The sequence below is a fragment of the Lipotes vexillifer genome, unplaced genomic scaffold (genome assembly GCF_000442215.2).
Source record: "Lipotes vexillifer unplaced genomic scaffold, Lipotes_vexillifer_v1.1 scaffold842, whole genome shotgun sequence".
In the NCBI taxonomy this organism is placed as follows: domain Eukaryota; kingdom Metazoa; phylum Chordata; class Mammalia; order Artiodactyla; family Lipotidae; genus Lipotes; species Lipotes vexillifer.
Window position 1 is genome coordinate 690,270 of NW_006794988.1, and position 19,336 is coordinate 709,605.

The following is a 19,336-nucleotide window of genomic DNA, read 5'->3' on the forward strand; positions in this document are numbered from 1 at the left end:
TGCCGCAGAGCGGCTGGGCCCGTGGGCCATGGCCGCTGGGCCTGCGCGTCCGGAGCCTGTGCTCCGCAGTGGGAGAGGCCACAACAGTGAGAGGCCCAGGTACTGCAAAAAAAAAAAAAAAGAAAAAAGAAATAGGAAAAATACTACCTATGTGTGGCTGGAAGAGCTGTCTGAGAATTTCAGAATTACTAGTGAGGAAAATAATGTAAGTCTGACTATTAAGGTTAAAGGTTATACAATGTGAAAGCTGTAGACTTCAAACAATAGTTTAGCTTTTCTAGGAAAAAGGTGGTGTAGGAGAAGAACAATATATCGTATAGAGAGAGTAAATATTTGCCTCATTTTATGAGTCAGTGTTCAATTTGTAATTATATTAAGATCCTGGTTCACTAATATTAAACATAATGCACATAGAAGCATGAAAAATAATTCTCCCATGCATAGTATTTTTTCAAACACTTATGTCAGCACAATAGTCTCCTAATCTGAGATACTGGGTCACATGTTATGTTCCTACACTTCTTTGCTTGGTCATATTCTTTAGCCCCAAGTAAAGACCTCAAATAATCATAAAAGTTTTGTATGACAAAATCCTCTGTAGCCCTTCATTTTAATGGAGGAAGTGCGACAGTGAACTCACATTTGTACTCCATCTATTATGTGTTCAGTAATTTGCTAAGAAAACTGCGTGTGTTATTTTATTTAATCCTCACAGTAATAAAAGACAGTTATGACCTCAATTTGACAGGGAAGAAACTGAGTCCAAGAGAGAATAATTGACCCACCAAAGTCTAACAGCATCACTGAGACACAGAGCAGGCCATTGAGCCACAGTAGCCCAATGTTTGCTCCATCACACTAAGGCAGTCTTCCTATAAGAGAAAAGAAACATCACCATGTGTTTTCAAAGGCTGTTGGCTTTGCTGGACATCGTCTTACAGTCGGGGTTCAAGGATATTTGATTCATTTTTATATGAACCTATATGACTTGGGTAATGAAATATGGAACATGATTCCTTCTTTTACATCAAGCCATTAACCATATCAATTGAATTCTATAATAAGTATCCAACAAGGATAAATGGAAATCTGTTTTTCATCACTGAACAGAATACTTGTAATATAATTTAATCTTAAAATAATCCACAGGTGTATCCTATTTTAAGTGAATTCAGTAGACAAAAAACCCAGTTTTTAAAGTTTGATTGAACTGCCCCACTTTCCAGAGTGATTGACGGCATTGGAATACATGAGTGGTGTGTGTGTGTGTGTGTGTGTGTGTGTGTGTGTGTGTGTGTAACACGTTCTTCAAAAGCTTTTCAACTATTTCTGTTGAGCTTTTAAGTATTCTATTGGGAAATTTCAATTAATCCCAAATTTTAGGAACATGTCATTCCTTAAAAAGAAGCATGTCATGCAAAGACAATTAATTTCCTAAAGCTTTATGCTGAAATTATATTCTAACATTAAAATATTTAAAAGCCAATAAATACATTAATTTGGTGCATAATATATATAAAATACATTGTATTAATTGGCCAACAAACACCATGCATTACTACATGGTAGAAATTCCTCTTACTACCACGACTTGTCTTATAATCATTAGAAGATTTTTAATCTGCTCCTGGGAAAAAGCGTTCATTCATTTTCTTTTTAGGTTTGCTCAAGGGCCTGTAAACAGGGGGATGTCCTGGATGACTTTTAAAGATCCCTTCTAGGCCTATGACTCTGAAATAAATTAAAGTTTTATGACCACATTATGCATAAGCATCAGTGGATCTGGAAGACAATGAAGATTAAGTCTGGGCTCAGACTCTCCCTCCTAGTATTTATGCTTCCTATTCATTTCATGCATAACTAATTTCATATAGCAATTGGTAATGGCATCTTGGTAATGACACCACAGGCATCACAAAACAATTGCAATCATGGCTGCAATTCATTGTAACTACAGTGAAATGCCAGCACTGCAGCTAAAATACCTCTCTGACCCACCCAAAAGTAAAGGATGAGAAGAACAAAATATAGCTTTGAAGTAGTCACCTTCACCAACTAGCTTTTAGTTCTAGATTCTCTGAGTTCCTACTTTGTTTTTTTCATTTTCATTTTCAAGGACATAATGATTTATTAAGACAGTGAGGCCTAGAATTACCCCTCCTTTCCAAAACAAAAAGGCACACATTCCTTATTTATACCACTTAACCAATGCCACTATGTTTGTTCAAATCTCATTGTTTTAAAGACTTGCTGATGCTTACACGTAACGTGGTCATAAATAGAGGGGTATATATTTTTCTGACATGTCTTCCATTGAATCAACAAAAACAAATTCAAGTATAAGAAGTGATTATTACAGACATGTTAAAACAGCAAAATCATTGCTCTTTTCTTCCTGAAATTGAAAGATAGCATCTACCATTGATACTTCCCAAGTCTATTTGGAATATGCTAATAATACTACAATAATTAATAACATACCTTTTATGGCACTTTTAAATCTTACAGATCACTTTCAGCTTTATTATTTTATTTTATACTCATAAAAATTCTGATAACTAAATGAAGCCAATATTATTATTTCAAAATCACAAATGAGGGATCAGAGGCCCAAAGAACCTAAGGAATGTTTCTATTGTCATCCAGGTTCATTCCCCATTATTATGAAATTGAATATCACCTCTTACTAAGTGTATAACAATTCAGAAGCCCAACTCTGTCAGCCAGGAAATGAAGCTGGAACTAGGTAGCCAGTGGCTGGGACTCTGAGCCTGGCCCTTTTGCCCTCCTGGTTGATGGGAGCCGTTGCACCATGGACTCAGTTGTGCTCCAGCTCTTCTGGGATGGAACAAAGGTGTATTTTATAACATTAAAGAATTGTCATTCACTGTGACTGTTTCTACCATTTTATTAACTAATAGTAAAGTTAATGGCTTTTGCTAAGCAGGAATTTCAGTGCTTTGAATCTCTTCAAGATCATGGAGTCACTACTCTCATTCTTCTTTAATCTTGAAATATTGGAGGGGGCTTTTAGTTGAAGCAGGGTTAGTTTACCCTAGTCAACTCTTTCCTAACTAGTCACCATGAAAGAACAGACCTGTAGACTCCATTGTATATTACTAATTTTACCAATTTTTAAACCATACCTATTCATATTTGATTTAACATAGGTACATTTCAGGTAATCATCCATGAGTCTGTGAGGGAACTTGGTCAAAGTTAAATCTCCCCAATCATTAAATGATATATTTTACCCTTAAAATAGCAAATATTTTCATTTGTGGGCTCTAATTATTCTATTTGTCTGAAAAACTATGTTTCAATTTTCTTTCTCCAAATATATACCATATCTGTAATTAAAAAAATTCAGAAATATATAATCTTCACTGACTTTCAGGAGTGTCCATTTTGTGTTAAATAAGAGCTACACTGAAGATCAAAGAGTAAATATATCTGTTAACGTGCTCATAGGAACAAAACTAGCGCCTCCAGTAGCCTCAAAGGACCCAGGCCATGTGAGTAACTGTCCACCAGCAACTTACTACTGACCATATTTTAAGAGAGTTGTTGGCAGAAACTATTCCTCACAGGTCCAACAGAAACTCTAAAAGGAAAAGAGGGAATTTTGATTTTAAAGATAAGCTAGAGAATTCAGATCTATTTCATCTTGCCAAAAAAAGGGACACGGTGAGGAGGCAGGGTCTAAATAAAGGAAAGGACACTTCGGTTTTTGAATAGTCAATAGTTCATACTAACCAAATGCATTACAAAATTACATGGAGCAGAAGAATAAATGAGCTTTGAAGCCCCCAGGGAAAGTGAACCTGGGAACTCTGGTCTATCTTAAAGATACTAAAGCAATAGAAATATGTTCCATGCACTACTAAAAAATAGCAAAATTAAACAATAAATAAACAGTTGGAAAACAAGCAACAGAAAACACATTAAAGGAGGGTCATATCAATGTGAGTTTACACACATTAAATTATTAATAATTATTATTCTATTTTATTTTTACTACTATGCTTGGTATAAAATGTGTTGGAACTTTCTGTGTAGTTTCAGTGAAATTATTTTGCATACATATTGTTGGGTCACTGTTACACTTACAAAACAATAAAACTTTTAGAGGTGGAAACTTGCTTGGTTCCCATTTCAAATAATTAGTGACTTTTAAAACTGTACAAATTAGAGTTCACTAGTTGTTCAGTCTAAATCATGTTTTGAATTTAATAACAATGCTTCAATATTCAACCTGAAAATCTCATGATTGTGGAAAATGTATAGAGAAATATGTCTACATACATCTGAACTTCAGTATAAAGCACATTTTAGCTGAAGATAAATTAATTCTTAAAACTTCCCTTCACTTTATACAAAATATGAACTTTTAGCAATAATCCTTTGTAAACAAGTCTATTGAACAGTTCTTATTAAGTTCCAGGATGAACATTTCTGACATTTCTTGACATTTTAATTTTAATTCAAAATAAAATAGGGGCTTCCCTGGTGGCACAGTGGTTGAGAGTCTGCCTGCTGATGCAGGGGACACGGGTTCGTGCCCCGGTCCGGGAAGATCCCACATGCCGCAGAGCAGCTGGGCCCGTGAGCCATGGCCCTGAGCCTGCACGTGCGGAGCCTGTGCTCTGCAATGGGAGAGGCCACAACAGTGAGAGGCCCGCATACCGCAAAAAAAATAAAAAAGGTGGAGGGGATATGGGGATATACATATGTATATAGCTGATTCACTTTGTTATACAGCAGAAACTAACACAATATTTTAAAGCAATTATACTCTAATAGAGATGTTTAAAAAAAATTTATGACCGTGAATCCACTAATTTTGGATTACTGTTAAATTTGGTAGAGCAAGTTTTCTCCCTTGTACTCATTATAATGGTTGTGCTATAAAACTTCTTTACACACACACAGTAGAACAGATTCTAGTTGGGGAGATGCTGCATGGGATGAATTTCTGAAGAAGTTTGTTTAATCTGCCTAATGGTTAGCATGTATTACTCTCTCCTTCCTCTGATTTGAAAATCAGAGTTTACACTGAGTATTTAGAGCCGGTTCTGCACAGTCATTTATTATAAATAGACTTCAATAATGTTTAAGGGGTACTGTGATATCATCAGGAAGATCAGTGACTAATGAAGTCTTCCATGCAATCCAAACCTCATTGCTAATATTATTTTTCCTTCTTGTTCACTATTTTTGAGATTATAGAAAGACAGCCTCTTTCACATGGAGACGGATACCCTCCTTCCACAGAAATGCCAATATCCTTTATTCCATTTGTTACACAATAGAGCCTCTGATCTGCTGTGCTCAAATAACATCATGGCATGCTTCCATTTTTCATATTAGAAAGTAATCAACATAGAATCAATAGGAAGCCATGTTTACTCAATACTTAATTAAATTTCCTAGAGAAAATGGATGTGCAATAATTTAGTAAGCTGTGCTACAAATGATGTTTTTTTATTTCTTATTTTGGCCAATGTTGCCATCACCCATCTCGAAAGGATCAGAATAAAATATGGGAAATCACTGGCAAAGTACCACAGGAGACCCTCAATGTGACCACTGGAGAAATAAAGACAGATGTTCATTGTACTCAGACCTCTAGAACATATCCTAAGATGCTTTAACAAGCACTGTAAAGTAGTCTTCACTAGAGGATGACATCATAAAAAATCTGGCGGAGAACAAGAAAAGGGTAATATCCATTAAGACCCATCCCTGTGACAGTGTATCTGGGTTCAGGCTAATGATACCTGGAAAGTAAGTGTCTATCTAGAGTCATAGATTCTTTAAACTATGAAATATCAATGATAAAAATCATCAAATCTAAAGATTTAAAATTTTACATTTTCTATGCCTCAGTTTCCTCATTTGTAAAATAACAATAATAGTATTTCTATCATAAGGTTACTATGAACATTAAATTAACCAATGCATAGAGCAATTTGTAGCACTGAGTGAAGTGTTCAAATGTTTATTTTTATCATGAAATATGAAAAAAAAAATTCCCTGAGGATAGATGGGAACTCTCTATACTTTCTGCTCAATTTTGTTGTGAACCTGAAACAGTCCTGAAAAATAAAATCTATTTTTAAAAATCTGGGGTATATTCTCTACTTCCTATAAGTTAGAAACTCCTTTTCCTTCACCTTCCTGTTTCCAGATGGAGGAAATTCCATTAGGAAAATACTCCCAGCCTCTCTCTGCTACCTTAGTCTCCTGAGGAAAAATTACTTGTCTGATGAATGTATTTGTGAGAAGGAGCTGATGATGCTAAAATTAATCACTTTGACTCTCTTATTTTCATGTATCCATATTTTCAGGAAGGATCCATTCTGGTCTTGGTCTCTACATGGACTGGACCTTATAGGTATGGCCTACTAGTTATCCAGCCTTGAGTTAGACCGGCTGGATAAATATAATTCTGAGGTTAGGTATTAGCAAGCCCATCAGGGCTAGAAATCTAAAGCCAGCTTCTCCAATTCAGCTTTTTAGGTAGGAAAGCTGATATTTTGATTACCAATTGTCTGACGCTTATGTCTACCTTTTAATTCATTTTGAATTTGGATTGGGAAGTGGGGTGCTATTGATTGACCTCTAAAGGCCCAGCACACTTCTTAGAGATATCTGTTTGCACTACAAGCTGGGGTAGCATTGCTTACCTTCAAATTGCCCAATGTATTTAACCAAGAAAACCCAGGTGTTCATGTATATGCATGTGTGAGTATGACTGTATCTTTGTGTGCTTTTGTGTGTGCCTATGTATCTATGTCTAATACTAACTCTTATAGAGCAAGTCTTATCAGAATACATTTTAGATCATGCTGGTGATAGAAAAAAAATTGTTGACATCCCCAGACAATCAGTTCTGAAGATATTACCTCAGATAATCTGAACCTCAGCTTTTATTGTTTTTTGTTCTTGTTGTGTTTAAAATGGGGATGATCACACCAATATTAGTGGCTTGTGGTGAGAAGTAAATGAGATAGTGTGTGGAAAATCTTCAGCACATAATAGTATCTTCAATGTAGGTTGATTTCCATTTTGCATCAATCTCCTTCCAGAATAGACTATCTCAAACAAGTAGCCTCCATTCACTAAAAAAGTGGTTCTCCTGAGTTATGTGTCCTATGACACAGGGGGTTCTCACTTTTACTGTGAACCTGGTTTACCTCCTACCTCAAGTGTCATTCTAAATGCCAGCTTCCTCAAGGAGGTGTTTATTAATAAAAATTATATCTCAGGGGCTTCCCTGGTGGTACAGTGGTTGACAGTCCACCTGCCGATGCAGGGGACACGGGTTCGTGCCCCGGTCCGGGAAGATCCCACATGCCGTGGAGCGGCTAGGCCCGTGAGCCATGGCCGCTGAGCCTGCGCTCCGCAACGGGAGAGGCCACAACAGTGAGAGGCCCACGTACTGCAAAAAATATATATATATATATCTCCACCATCATACTTTCTCCTGACCTCTTGTGCTTCACCACATTGATTAAAATTTTTAATGTCATATATACCCTTATAATTATTTGCTTAAAATTTATTCCCAACAAGCATGCCAAAGTCACAAGAAAATGATCTCAATCAATATGATTCAATACTGTATATCAAGGGCCTAGCACAGAATATGCACCAAATATTTGTTAAATGGATAAGTTAAAATAAAATAGAAATGTTAATACAATCCAAGTGTCAGATAAGGGTAAGAGCAAGCAAGAATTCTTAGTGAACTTTTCACCTAGAGTATCAAGGTGTGATAAAGGGTTATGATTTTGTGTTTTAAGGAACGTCATAACCACAGCTGGACAATATCTCACTCGGCAGTCTTCATTATTTTAAAACCAATAAACATGCTCCAAAAGTGAATTAGAAAAGTTGCAGCTGAAATGGATGCCATCAAGCTGCCATTAGAGACATAAGGCCATGTATGTCCATCCACACACCCTGTCATGCCTTGGGGTTAGGAGGGTTGCTGTATCTGCTACTCAAAGAGAACAGTCAATGTTTATTTCTAGCTTGGATCTCCCAAACATTATTTCATATCCCAGAGAGAATAACTTTGGCCCCATGAATTTCCCCAGGATCATCTTTGGTAAAACATGTCTGTAGCCTTCAAAAGAAGGCCATTCCTTGCAATATGTATGATTTGCCCATGTCAGAGAACAATCTCTCTAATGGCATGATATATAGACAGTTCTCCTTTTGCTCTTCCAAATGCCTCTATAAAGAAGCATCAGTGAAATTTAAAAGGTACTTACTTAAAATACAGATTGTTTGCAAATTGTATTAGCTAAAATTCAGCCAAGCCAAACTCTAATAAACTAAGGCCATAAAAGTAATTTAGTGCTTTATTATGTCTTAAGGCTTGTAGGGCCCTTTATTAGAAAACCACACCAAATAGCCAGTCTTTCTATCTTTCTCTTTACTAACTAGTAATAAGGAATGCTTAGAAAAGACATTCATCAAATACTCTGCTATGGATGCTTGGAAGAGGCACAGGAACTCTTCTTTGATTTATTGAAGTTGAATCTGCTTTAGTGCATCAAGAGACAATTAGCATTACAGATCGCTCACTCTTTACTCTCAGGGCATAAAATCAGAGGAACTGAATACAAACTTTACCTCCTTGAACAGCTAAGAAAAGGACTGGTTCCTGCCAGATTCTTATCAAGATGATACACATACTTAAACACAAATATTACAGGAGTCAAGTCAGCCAGATTTAGTGGAAAGAGTATAGACTTTGGATCCAGGCAGAGATGGATTTAAATCCTGGTAGCTTTTCACTCACCGTTGCCTTAGGAAATTTGTTCATAGTACTCTGAGGCTCAGTTTTCCATCTATAAGTTGGGTAAATACTTTTGAGTTTAGTGGTTGTTTCTCAGTTATAGATAATGTGTAAAACGTGTAACACGGCTTCCCTGGTGGCGCAGTGGTTGAGAGTTCGCTTGCCGATGCAGGGGACACGGGTTCCTGCCCCAGTCCGGGAAGATCCCACATGCCGCAGCTGGGCCTGTGAACCATGGCCGCTGAGCCTGCGCGTCCGGAGCCTGTGTTCCGCAACAGGAGAGGCCACAACAGTGAGAGGCCGCGTACCACACAAAAAAAACAAAAAACAAAAAACGTGTAACACAGTGCCTAGATCACAGGGTATACTCGATACACTTTATTTGTTGTCAATATTATTATCATTATATGGTGTAATGTGGGCCAGGACAGGTAATGTACATGAGTGAATTGAGTGAAGTTGGTTTCCTAAAAATGAGATTGATGGAGACCATCATAAAAGGAAAGAGCTGGATAGTGATAGCAACACTGTCCCAGATTCTTTCTGATGACTGTTTCTTAAGCCCTTCCAACTATCTTTTCTGTATTTTTAGTTTCTCACACAATTCTGGTTCACACCTTCTTCTCATTTTTTAAGCACCCTCATGTGCCCCATCCTCAGTCTAAATAAAAAGATGAAGAATAAACAAACAACTCTTTGTGTGTGTGTGTGTGGTACGCGGGCCTCTCACTGCTGCGGCCTCTCCCGTTGCGGAGCACAGGCTCCGGACGCGCAGGCTCAGCGGCCATGGCTCATGGGCCCAGCCGCTCTGCGGCATGTGGGATCTTCCCGGACCGGGGCACGAACCCACGTCCCCTGCATCGGCAGGTGGACTCTCAACCACTGCGCCACCAGGGAAGCCCCAAACAACTCTTCTTGATCCCATAGTGCCTTCTAATCTCACTCCTGCTCTCCTGACTCTCTCATGCAAACTCCTTGAGGACAGATGTGACTTTATTCCACATAATCATGTTCTCACTTTCAACCGTGAAGTTGGTTTCTGCCCCCATAACCCAAGCAGAATTGCTATCACTAGAGTCAGCAGTAGCTTCCAAGCTGTCAAATCCAACAGCTATTTTGCAGTCCTTAGTGTTCATGAATCCATTCTCTGCTTCATTTGTCAGTACCTTCAATTCTTTTAAATGCACAGCTTACCTCTCACCTCCATCCCACAGCTGTCTATCTTTGTAGATGCTTCCTCCCCTGCCCACCCAGCCAACATTGTGGCTCCTTACACTTCTGGCTTTAGCCCATTGTTCTTCTGATTCTGCAGACTCTTTCAAGTCACCCAGAACTCTGATGGTTTCTGAAACAAAACTGCACTGATGATTCCTAAATCTCTCTCTCTAGTCAGACCATGAGCTTTGGCTTCAAACTTTTTTATGTGAATACCTGCTAGACTTCAGTGATCTTCATCTAACCTCTTGAATTCAACATGTCCAACCCTACATTTATTAATTTCCTTCTGAAATTATACTTTCTTCTATAATCTGCTTCTGATTTAGACCCATGAACCTATGCAGTTGTCCAAGCTGCGGTGTAGGGAGTCTTTACTATTCTCTCTCCATGACTCACCACTCCCACCATCAGTTGACTAGGCCCTTATTTCATCTCCTAAGTTTTTCTCAGCGGTGTTACCTCCTCTGTGTCTTTACTACCTTTCTTTTCTAGGCAAATACCTATGTGTCCTAATTGGTTGTTCCTGTCAAATCTTCTTTTACATCACAGACAGGATCATCCATTTAAGTGTAATCCTGATTATGTCATTCACTTCTTAAAGCCCTTCTTTGACCATACATTATTTAGTAAATCAGCCCAACATGACTCCTCAGCATGATAGTCACTGGCTCCAACTCTCTGCCCTGCCAACCTGCCCAGGTTCATCTCACAAATTTTGGACTTTGCAGGCATTATTTTGACACCATTGAACTGCATGCATTATGAAATCTAAATATGTACAGAACCCCTGAACCAGAAATTCCACTTCTAGTAAATATTCTGCACAGAAATACATTGACCAAACGAATGCTCATAACAACACACATTCACAATGTTCCCAAACTGCAATCTACTCAACCACATATGGCAGGATGAATACAAACATTGGGGCATATCCATTCAATGGAATACTATATGGTAATGTGAATGAATGAAATGCAAGTGCACACAATTTTATGGAGGGATTCAGCAGGCATAATAATGAACAGAAGGAGTCAGAAACAAAAGAGTACATCTTAGACAATTCCAATCATATACATTGTAAACATCAGCAAAATTAAAGTAAAATGTTAGTAATAGAATAGTGATGCTCCTAGGGGAGAAAAAATAAACACACATCTAAACCTCCAGAGGCTTCTCCCCTTCCCCAGAGTAGAAACCACAGTCCTTTACAATGGCCTATAAATTTTACATGATCTGCCCTCTCACTTCTGTTTCTCTGACATATATCCTACTAGTCCTTTCCTTACTGACTGCTCCAGCAACACTGATTTCTTTTTTTCCCTGTTTTTAAAAACTCCTCTCTCAAAATGCTCATTCTTCAAATATCTACATTTTTCATTTCCTAATCTTATTCAAATTTTTACCACAATATTATTTTCCCCATGAAACTTTCTTTAGCTCATTTTGAAATGACTGTTTCCATGTGCCCCTCAATACTTTTTTCCAGCTTTGTTGTGATATAATTGATTTTCAACATTGTGTAATTTAAGGTGTATGACATGTTGATTTGATATAGATTTCAAAATGATTACTACTGTAGCATTGGCTAACACCTTCATCATGTCACATAATTACCCTTTCTTTTCTATGGTGAGAACATTAAAATCTACTCTTTTAGTAACTTTCAAGTATATAACACAGTATTATTAACTATAATCACCATGCTGTATATAAGATCCCCAGAACTTATTCACCTTAAAACTGGAAGTTTATACCTTTTGAACAACATCTTCCCATTTCCCAGCCCCCCAGCCCCTGGTGACACCATTTCTACTCTCTATTTCTATGAGTTCAGCTTTCTTAGATACCACATATAAAAAATGCTATACACTATTTTTCTTTGTCAGTCTGACTTATTTTATTTAGCGTACTACTCTAAAGGTCCATCCATGTTACTGAAAATGGCAGGATTCCCTTTCTTTTTCAAGGCTAAATAATATTCTTTTTCAGATATTTCATTGTTAGTGTATACAAATGCAACTGTTTTTTGTATGTTGACTTTATATTCTTTAAAGTTACTGAATTTGTTGATTAGTTCCAATAGCTTTTGGGTGGAGTTTTTAGTATTTTCTATATAAAATATTATATTATCTGCAACAAAGACAATTTTCCTGCTTCCTTTCTGATTTGGATGCCTTTGATTTATTTTTTGTTGCCCAATTTCTCTGACTAGGAATTCCAGTACCATGCTGAATAGAAGTGGTGAGAGTGGACATCCTTGTCTTGTTCCTGATCTTAGAGGAAAAGTTTTCAAGCTTTCATTATTTAGTATATTAGCTGTGGGCTTGTCATGTATAGCCTTTATTATGGTGAGGTACATTCCTTCTTTACCCAATTTCTGACTGTTTTTATCGTGGTGTATTTTGTCAGATTATTATTTTTCGCATCAATTGAGAGGATCACATGATTTTTATCTTTCATTCTATTAATGTGATGTATCACATTTATTGAGTTGTATGTGATGAACCATCCTTGCATCCTAGGGAAAAAACCCAATTTATCATGGTGTATAATCCTTTTAATGTGCTATTAAATTTGGTTTGCTAGTATTTGTTGTGAATTTTTGCATCTACATTCATCAAAGATACTGATCTATAGATTTTATTTTTTTTCTTGTAGTATCCTTATCTGGTATCAGGATAACACTGGCTTCATAATATGAGTTTGGAAGTGTTCCCTCCTTTTTACTTTTTCAATATTTTGGAAGGATTTGAGAAAGGTTGGTGTTAATTATTTTAACATTTGGTAGAATTCACCAGTGAGACCATCTGGTCCTGCACTTCTTGTTTGTTGAAAGGCTTTTGATTACTGATTTAATCTCCTTACTAGTAATTGGTTTGTTCAGATTTTCTACTTCTTTGTGATGCAGTTTTGGTATGTTGCATATTTCTAGGATTATGTCCATTTATTCTAGTTTATCAAATTTGTTGCTGTATAATTGTTCATAGTGGTCTGTTATGAGCCTTTGTATATCTGTGGTATCAGCTGTAATGTCTCCTTTTTCATTTCTGAATTTATTTGAGTCTTCTTTCTTTTTTCTTAGTCTAGTTAAAAGTTCATTAAGTTTATCTTTAAAAAAAAAACAACCCTTGATGTTGTTGATCTTTTCTGTTGTTTTTCTATTCTCTATTTCATTTAGTTCTGATCTAATCTTTGTTATTTTCTTTCTTCTAACTTTGTTCTTCTTTTTCTAGTTTCTTTATTTAAGATTTTTCTTTTTTCTTAATGTAGGTGTTTATTGTTATAAACATCCTTCTTAAAACTGACTTTGCAGTACCCCATATGTTTTGGTGTGTTGTGTTCCTATTTTCCTTTATTTCAAGATTTTTTTAATGTCCCTTTATTTAATTCTTTGATCTATTGGTTGTTCAGGAGTGTGTTGCTTAATTTCCACATTTGTAAATTTTCCAGCTTTCCTCCTGTTATTGATTTGTAGTTTCATACTACTGTGGTCAGAAAAAAAACTACTTGGTATGATTTTAATCTTTTTAAGTTTGATAAAATTTGTTCTTTGAACTATCATGATCTATCCTGGAGAATCCTCCATGAGTGCTTGAGAAGAATGTGTATTCTTTTGCTATTGGATGGAATGTTCTATTACGTCTGTTAGGTCCATTGGCTAAGGTATGCCTCCAGTCCAACATTTGCTTGTTGATTTTCTGTATGGGTAATCTATCCATTGTTAAATATAGGGTATTGAAGTCCCCTACTATCATTGTATTGCTGTCTATTTCTCCCTTCAGATCTTTTTGTATTTGTGTAATACATTTAGGTGCTCTGATGTTGGGTGCATATATATTTATGCTTATTATACCTTCTTGATAAATTGACCTCTTTATCATCATAAAATGAACTTCTTTCTTTCTTGTTAACACTTCAGATTAAAGTTTATTTTGTCTGATATAAGTACAGCTACTCTTGGTCTCTTTTGGTTTTTACTTGCATGAACTATCTCTTTCTATCCATTCACTTTGAGTCTGTGTGTATCCTTGAAGCTGAAGTCAGTGTGTTGTAAGCAGCATATGCTAGAGTCTTGGTTTTTTTTTTTTTTAATCCATCCTGCCACTCCGTGTCTTGATTTAAAAATTCAATTCATTCACATTTAGAGTACTTATTGATAGGTAAGGACTTACTAACACCATCTTACTGTTTTCTAGCTGTTTTTGGAGTTCCCTTATCCCTTGCTTTCTCTCTTGTTGCCTTCCTTTGAGAATTGATGACTTTCCATAGTGGTATGCTTTGATTTCCTTCTCCATCTTTTGTGAATATATTATAGCTTTTTGCTTTGTGGTTACCATGAGACTTACATAAAACTTCTTATAGGTATAACAGTCCATTTTATTTTCATAACAACTTAATTTAATCACTTACAAAAAACTTTACCTTTTTCATGCTATAATTTATCTCTTTTTATATTGTGCATTCATTAACAAATTATTGTAGCTATAGGTTTTCTTTTTAAATACTCTCATCCTTTAATCTTTATATTACATCAAGTGGTTAACAATCCACCATATTATAGTATTAGAATAATCTGAGTTTGACTATGTACTTACCTTTACCAGTGTATCGTATATTTTCATATGTGTTTATGTTGTGAATCACCATCTTTCATTTCAGTTTGAAGAACTCCTTTCAGCATTTCTTATAAAGTAGGTTTAGTGGTGATAAATCCCCTCAGCTTGTTTGTCTAAGAAAGTCTTTATCTCTCTTCATTTCTGAAGGACAGCTTTGTTGTGTAAAGTATTCTTGATTACCCACCTTTTCCTTCTTTCAGCAGCTTGAATATAGCACTCCCTCTCTCATGGCCTGTAATGTTTCTGCTGAGAAATGTTGATAGCCTTATGAGGGCTCCCTTATAAGTCCCAAGCTTTTTTTCTCTTGCTGCTTTTAAGATTATCTCTCTGCCTTTAATTTTTGACAGTTTTATTATAATGTGCCTTGGAGAGGATCTGTTTAAGTTGATTTTGTTTACTGACCTATGAGCTTATGAACCTGGATATCCAAAACTTTCCCAAGATTTGGGAAAAGCTCAGCCATTTTTTTTTTAATAAACTTTCTGCCTCCTCCTCCTCTTCTCTTTCTGGGAATTCAATAATTTGCAAATTGGTTAGTTTGATGGTACCCCATAGATCATATAGGTTTTCTTCATTGTGTTTCAGTCTTTCTTCTACTTGGTCAAGACTACTGTTGAATCTCTCTACTGAATTCTTCAGTTTAGTCATTGTATTCTTCAGCTCCAAAATTTCTGTTTGATTCTTTTTTATGTTTTCTATCTTTTTGCTGAGTTTTTTTGTGCTTGTATTATTTTTCTGATATCATTAAATTACTTATCTGTGTTCTCTTCTAGCTCTCTGAGCTCCTTCAGAACAATTATTTTGAATTATTTGTCAGTTAATACCTGGATCTCTATTTCTTCGGGGCCAGGTACTGGAGGTCCACTGATTCCTTTGGTGGAGTCACTTTTCCCTGGTTGTTTGTGATCCCTGTATCTTTGCATTGGTGTTTGCACATTTCAAGAAGCATTCACCTCTTCCAGACTTCATGGACTGATTTGGTGAAGGAAGACATTCACTTGTAGGAGAGGGACTGCTGGAGCATGCTGTGACTCCAGGTCTAGTGGTGCATGGCACCAAGTGTGTGGGGTGTTGCGGCACCAGATCCTGGGAAGCATAGTGTCTCTTTGGCTCAGATCTTTGCTGTCCACAGCATTGACAACTGTATGGTCCTTGGCAATACTTGTAGGGGGTCCACAGTGTCTGCAAGGGCTTTTGGGCAAGGATGATTAGGGTCCTCAGCTGTGCCTTCAGGAATAGCTGCTAGGGACCAAGGCAGGCAGCAGTAGTGCCCAGAGTCTGTGGTGTACACACACTTGACTGGGGGCCAGCTGTGGGCACCTGTGTAATGGAAGGGGCCAGTTGCAGGCACATACATAATGATGGGGACCAGGGCAGAAAGAGAGCTGGAGCAAACTGTGGGCACACAAGTGGCTACAGGAGCCCTGGTTGTCAGGGCTGTTATATTACTGTGTCTAGTAGGTATCAACTTTGGCATATGGCAGTTGAAGCCAGTGATAGGGGTTGGGCTGGGGGCCTTCAGGTGCTCAACTGGAGAAGCAGCTGCAGGTGAGCTGCAGCTCACAGTGATGCAGGCCAATGAGAGTAGACAGGGCCTGATCCAAGCCTATAAGCAGATATGGGGGCCCCAGCTATCAGGCCTGCTGTCCTGTGGCTGTGCACTCTCCACCCAGGTGTGTATGCATAGTGGAGGCTGGTGACAGGAGTCAGGCCAGTGACATGCAAGTGCACAGCTGGAGGTGCTAGCCCAGAGCAGGTGCATGACAGTGGAGGTCAACCAGAGGGGTCTGGACTAGTGCCTTGCTTTCATGCAGCCACAGAGGTCTGGGCTGGCTGCTGGTGCAGGGTTCCTGGGCTAAGATGGGGATAGTGAGGAGAAAGGAGTCAGGTGCCTGGCATTAGTGAACATGAATACCTGTGGAGTAAACTGTGGTGAAACCTGCACGGGGTCTGCTGTAGCTGTGCTGGCCATTGGTTTCTTCTTCAGTGGTAAAGCTGCTGAGTTTGTCTGTCAAGCAGGTCACACTGAACTGAGATTGCTCCTGTTGTGTGGCATTTATTGGTGACCCCTGCTTTTCTTCCTTCTTCCTTGCTATCTCTATTTGTCTCAGCTTTGATGGTCCGAGTGGGGTGAAATTAAATGAGACCTTTGTGCAGTTCCCCCAAAAGGCTTGGTGAGCTGATTGCTCACCCTGTTCTTTCTTTCCCAACAAGGGCAACTCTTTCTAGCTAGGGGGGTTCCCTCCTGGAACTGAGCAACATCAGCTTGGAGGAGGGGATGATGCAGGCAAAATGAATCTGTCTTCCTTCTCTTTTTGCATGGTTAGTCTCATGTTTTTTGTTTCACTGTGTTGCTGAAGTTTCTCAGATAGACTCCAGAGCTATGCAAGAGCTGTTTTTATTCATAGATAGCTGTCTACTTGTTGATCTTTTTTGGAAGACAGAGGCTGGATTCTCCTATGCTGCCATCTTGGTGATGTCAACCCTCTAATACTTTTCATCTTCTTGCCCTGCTTTCTTTTTCTCTTTAACACTTTTAACATCTCAACTACTGTATATTGTACTACTTCCCCTTGTTTATTTTCTTTCTCTCCCACTAGAATATAAACTCCACAGGGCAGGGATTTTGTTTGTTTCTTTGTTTTACCTATTTTATTTATTGTTTTATTTCCAGAGCCTGAGAGAGTACGTAACATAATACAGCTCAGTCAATATTTCTTGAATGAATGAAAAAAAAAAAAAAAACAGTAACATGACCTAAATCTTGAAGGCTTATTGAGCCAATACAGCAATATTCTGCATTTCTTTTCTCAGAATAGGAATTAGGAGATTTGGACAAGATGTGGGTGATTGTATTTGTCTGGAAAGGGGCAGTGAGTAAAACAGGTTGACTTCTGCTCAGAGGTTGTACATGTGTGTTTGCTTTATTATTATTGTTAATTTGTTATAATAAAATACCAAAACATTGTTAATCAACTATACTCCAATATAAAATAAAAAGTTTTAAAAAATTAAAAATAAAATAAAATCCAAAAAAAACCCTTTGTTATGATAAAAAATATACCACAAAAAGCAAAGCATGACCCATTATTCTAATAGGCATTGAAGGATATCAGCTAGGCTGCTTCTGACTATATAGGGTAGCACAAAGTAAGGGCAGTACATCTATTCTAATGGCAAATTATCACTTTAATGGTGTGAGTAAAGCAGTTAAGTAGAACTGCTAGAGTGAGTTAAGCTTCAATATATGGCTTTAAGTAATCACTATCCATTCTAAAATATGGAGGTGGAGAATTTGGACATTCAGATATAAAAGCATTTGTTGAAGTAACTTGAAATCAAATTCATCTTCAATAGTGATGATCCACAAGGCTGTTTTGATTCCTTTGCATCAGGCTTTCTTTTGGATCCCATTTACTGTGTTCCACTGGTTTTGGTCTAGACCAGTCATTGTCAATGTGGGCTGCCTGGTGGAAACACCTGAAAAGATTATTCTAAATAATGTTGAAGCCTGGATCCCACTGCCAGAGATTCTGATTTAAGTGGTCTGGGATGCAGTTTGAGAATCAGGATTTTTTTTAATTCCCAGGTGATTTAGTTAAAGTTGAGAACCACTATCTATATATTTACTATTTTTAATTTGTGAAATGTATAAATGTTTCAATCATGTGATTTTTCTTTTTTACATTCATTCTTTTACTCTTTTATTCCACAAGTATTGATTGAGAACAAGCTCAATAAAGGGGTAGGGCACCATGAGAGTGGCAGGGTATATGCTGGTAAATAGGACTGGTGTGGACCCACCATATTCACCATTATAATTACTTATGGTAGATTCTTTTACACAAAATGACACCATCATCTACCTGTATGACAACTGAGACAGAATCATCCCTTTGAATGACTGGAAGTCACCTCCAGCCATTAAGACAGCTGCTTCTGAAGTGAAATCATGGGTGCCAGCATGTCATTAACAATGACAACCAATCCCTCTCCCAGACTTTTCATGTGTCTTCTTTCTAAAAGCCAGTGACTTTTCTCATTTTCCCTCTCTCAATTCCTTCTCTCTTTCTCCTGCCAGAAACTTTCATTTATTTACCAATTATTCTCTCACTGTTAAAGTGTTAAAGTTTGAAATGTTAGGGTTAAATAGCACTTCAAGTATTTCTGTCCACGGACTAAGTTAAATTAGCTGATCGTGTAATAAACTACATGTGATTTTGGTTCTTACTATTCATTTTCTTTAAAAGAGAGGCAGGAAGATATCACCAAAGGCAAATCCCACTAATTATATATAAACACAATAATTTTGTTTTCATGATGAACATTTAATGCTAGCACAGTATATCAATGCGTACTACTACTACTACTAATTAACATTTATTGAGGCTTTTTTGTTTAATCAAACATTTTTCTAAGCACTTTACATGATTTAACTTATTTCATCTGCAATGGAAAAAAAATTAGACTACGTGTACTATTTTAAGATAAAAGGAAAACTAAGCACAGAGAATTGATACACTGGTGTTGGGCTTCCTTGTGTTAAAGAAATGAACAGGGACATGACGTTCTTTAAAATTTAGATACATACTCAAAATGCCTTTGTATTTGAGCTACAAACTCTTCAAAGCCTCTCACTGCAGTTGACTATTCTTGTTTGTTTTATAAAAAAATGGTCTTGTTTTCC